The 4,505-nt window shown below is 48.6% G+C and overlaps 1 long non-coding RNA gene across 1 annotated transcript in view; it reads left to right on the forward strand.

Moving 5' to 3' along the window:
* Positions 1-4,505, forward strand: part of LOC146056311 (uncharacterized) — a 488,478-nt gene that overhangs the window by 60,055 nt on the left and 423,918 nt on the right. The window lies entirely within an intron of this gene.

Consider the following 4,505-nt stretch of genomic DNA (forward strand, 5'->3'; position numbering starts at 1 on the left):
TGAAAATCAGACCGAAACGTTGGCCCATGGCCCACTGTCATGCACATTGCACTTTAAACTGTATGACAGTGGGCCATGGGCCAACATTTCGGTCTGCCCCCAGACCTTTATCAAGGCCCCCACTATATCCTCCTAAACTTGCACTTTAGGATGAGATAGTGGGGCCTTGAAAAAACCCTGAACCATTGCGAACAGATGCCGTTATTTGTAGCAGGCCATGTAGGTAAGCTGCAGGTAGGTCTCCTTTTGTTTATTATTATAGAAATAGCTGAGTTTATATCATTCCGATTCCCTCAGACAAATAAAGCATTCAAGAGATATCTGTGGTCCGGGAACAGACCATCTAAGGATGACACATGAGGTATCCCACTTCATCATCCAACCTCAGTCTAAGGGGAGCGTCTAGACAGGAGAAGGCCCATGTTAAGGATAGACATCGGTTTTCGATGGTTGATAATGATCATTTTTTTTTATGTTAGTGGTTTGACCATTCGATGGCAGCTTTCTCATTTGATGGTGGGCTTCCAATGTCCATCCCTAGCCTGTGTGCAATCTCTGTCTGGGCTCCCCCCCCCCCCTCTCTAGCCATCAGCACTGTATGTAGACTCTGACCCTAGGGGACCCTAGCGCTGTCCTAGAGTCTACTGCAGGGATGGGGAACCTTTGGCCCTCCAGCTGTTGTTGAACTACATATCCCAGCATGCACTGCAACAGGATTCGCATTGCCAAAAAGAAAAACTGTAGCAGGGCACGATAGGATGTGTAGTCCGACAACAGCTGGAGGGTAAAAGGTTCCCTAATCTACTGCATATGCAGGAAGTGCCAGGAAAATGTTTGCCTTGCCATTTTCCCCATGGTTTCTGCAGCACTGCTGCTCTGGAGAGTAAGTATCGAAAATTGGGTGCGCACGCTGCCCTCATTATACATATACCAGTGCTCGTTCTGGTTTTCCAAGCTACTGTTTAGTACTGTATCAGTTGGTTTGCAAAGAGATATTTTAAGTCCCGGTACATAGGGCATTACACATAGCATTATATGAATGAGAGGTCTTTACAGTTATTGTATAGAAGGGGATTGGTGACTCCTCTTGCTGGGGTTTATATCACTTAAAAGATGGCCACCAGCAGTAGGTATAACGGGGAAGAGAGGGAACACTGTGTCCCTGGTACTTCTGCGTTTCTCTGCTTTTCTTTATCCCTACAGGCAAAGACGACAGTTTCTTAGCATTCTCGTCTTTTAATAGTCTTTTAAAATCCAAATAAACTTTTCTGCGACCCAGAAACTCTTTCTCTCCCTGGCTCCCCGCAGAGATTGTTTTATTTTCCCAGTTCCACCGTAGCATCCAGGGGGAACTGTAATGTTTGTTCCCCTTTCATTCATATGTTCCAGTCTTATGAATACTTGCTAGTCTCTGATCCATGCGGTGCATACCTGTGGGAGGCTGCTGAGCCTCCTGGTGAGAATTACTTTTAGTTGTCCCCATCTTTTAGCTTCTCCATTCACACCTGGAAGCGCATGAATAAATGATATCGCTGCTGCGTTACTGCAGGGACGGAACGCCTAATTGTACAGGCGACCAATTCAGCGGTTACTGCGATAAATACTAAGGAAAGCAGAAGAAAGACAATGGCCCTTATTCTGATCGGTGCGGCCGGATCCGAATATGCGGTCAGGACCGTGCGTGCGAAACCCCGCCTTCCATACGGATCGCCAACTCCGTCCGTACGCGGTAAGAAGCTGGCCAAACGGACCGCACGTGTATTTCTCATGGAAGACGGAATGAAAGATGGAATAATTTGGTATGTTTTGTCATATGTGACCACAAACGGGGGAAATGTGTACCCTCGCTACAGTAGCTCTCTCTGTTACTGCTGCACTCGCTACGATCAATATTCCCAATTGTAGGCTACGTGTATAATAAATTGAGCAGAAAATGTAAAAATGTCATGTCGACCTTTTGGACCTGTTGACGTTCAGGCACATTGACCTGTTGACTGTTGAAATATCGTCCGGATACCGTCTGGAGTTTGGCCCAGCTGGAATTTGTGTGCACACATCGGTGGAGGCCTTGAACTACAAAGAGCCCAAATGCTTAACCAATGGAGGAGTCTATTGAAGGTAGAAGTAGTACAGCCGTACTCACTGTTATACACACCATGTGCAGGGCTGGTGCCACCACTAGGCAGGTCTAGGCATTTGCCTAGGGCGCCTCGCCCCCCGTGCAAAGGGGGTACCTGCTGTGCCATCTGGGGAGCGGGCAGGGGGGTCCATGCTGGATTCTGACAAAAGCCTGCAGTGGTGTCCTTGCCGCACGCTGTGTATAAAGCTGGCAGCAGCGGGGGGTCCCTGCAGTGAATAAGAAATAACTAGCGCTATCCGCCCGGCTAAGCGGCGGCGCGGGAAGCGCTGCCGGATTTGAAAACACTGGCCGCATGCTGATTGGCTGAGACACCACTGCAGGCTCCTGTCAGATGCCAGCATGGACCCCCCCTGCCCACTCCCCAGACGGCGCAACAGGTACCCCCCGCCCCCACCCCCGGCACCGGGGTGCCCCCACCCCGACTCGCCTGGGGCGCTCCGGTGCCTTGCACCGGCCCTGACCATGTGGAGCCGGGTGTTATACGGCTCACCAGCTGGTGTCTGTAGCAGGTAGCGATGCGGATGCAAGCGGAACCAGGCTCTGTAGCTGCAAAATTTCAAGGCGCCATGAGTTTTCCACTGTGACCAGATAGCTCGCCAATGAACAGTAGTAGTTTCGGTAGCCATCTTGGTTAGGGAATGAAGCCTCCCTTCTGTTTTTTTTTTTTTAACACTTTGTAGAGTAGGGATCTGCTGCAGTGGAGAGGAGGAATCATTGGAGCCTGCAATCAGGAAACACAGCCATTGTCCTAATGAAGACACTCTCCATTATCAGTTTTAATATATGTTCTTTTATGTGCTCCGTTCTACTTTAAATGCATTGGAAATTCAAACTGACACACAATGAAGCTACAGCGGCCTACAGGGCCTAATTTCTCAGTGCGCTTTATCCTGAGTGTATATTTGCAGCTACAACCCATTATTTATCCTCATTTTCCTGTGTAATGTGAAATGATCCTCAGAGTCTGGAGTTTAAAGCCCTTTTGAGAGTCGAGCTTTCTGCTGTCTTAATCCCCTCTCTACATCGCATCTACTTTCTATGGGTGATGCGATGCTCCCCAATGTATCAATAGCGGGCAACATGACATCAGGTCCCTGAGCTACCACCATTCTGACATGGCGGTAGCACATTGCAGCCTATGGGCTACTTACCGCAACGCCGGCGGGGCAGTGCGGCCTGCGCTAACCACGCATACGGCACCCGGCTGAGCAGTTTGCAGGGTTACGGTGTACCACCTATAGTATCGCATATGGAGTGTAACTCACACTCCCGGAATGGCTGCGTCCCCCCAGAAAGGTGGACAAAGGGTTAAGAGCAGGGGTCAGGGAAATATAGTAGTACAATGGGGAAACATTCACATTAATAAACGGAAAATAACACTGACTTGCTGTTCTTCCTTTAACTGATCCATATATACATATGTATATAAATTTCTGTATGTGCTTGTATATTTATTACACATATCAAATATCTCTATATAGAAAAGGCTGAATACACCTCACCTCTAAGATGAAGTACCACCTCTGACCACTAGAGGTCACTAAACCGGCCCAATTACTCCTTAGAAAGTTAAAGCAAAATTATGTTTCAAACTTGGAAGAGAGGGAGCTGTGAAGAAAGAGATTGGGGGTAGGGGTATTACCCGTCAACGGGACAGGCTTGGGTAGGGTGCTGAGCCATCAACGGGACAGGCTTGGGTAGGGGTATTACCCGTCAACGGGACAGGCTTGGGTAGGGTGCTGAGCCATCAACGGGACAGGCTTGGGTAGGGGTATTACCCGTCAACGGGACAGGCTTGGGTAGGGTGCTGAGCCATCAACGGGACAGGTTTTAACCTTAAAATAACAGTTGTACAAACTGTATGCGATCCTGTGTGGTATGATCCCACCCAGATCACATTGTATATGGGGCTAAAGGTTCCCATACACGCACCGATCCCGGCATGCGTTCTGTGCATAACTAGCACACATCGCATCGTATGCCTTGTGCATGCGTTGTGCATGCGATGCGATAAAAAGCTAGTACAAAAAGTATGTGCAGCACATACTTTTTGTACTGTGCGATGAGGTGCCGCGGGAGCGTGCACCCCATCACATAGCATTGCACCGCCGGGATCAGTGCGTGTATGGGCACCATTAGTGTAGCTGTACAGATCCTCATAGCCCACAGTACTGCCCCAACCTACCATATACTTTAATTACACATTACATTCCCACAGCTATTTACCACATGGATATGGGTCAGACCAGTACAGTAGTACAACGGGAAACACTCACATTAGTGGGAAATAACACATCAGACACTAATCGGCTTGTCAGGCTTTTTATTGTTGACAACAACAGAATCATATAGAGGCCGCTCAGCG

This window comes from Crinia signifera, unplaced genomic scaffold (assembly GCF_055691185.1).
Source record: "Crinia signifera unplaced genomic scaffold, ASM5569118v1 HAP2_SCAFFOLD_79, whole genome shotgun sequence".
NCBI classification, from domain to species: Eukaryota; Metazoa; Chordata; class Amphibia; order Anura; family Myobatrachidae; genus Crinia; species Crinia signifera.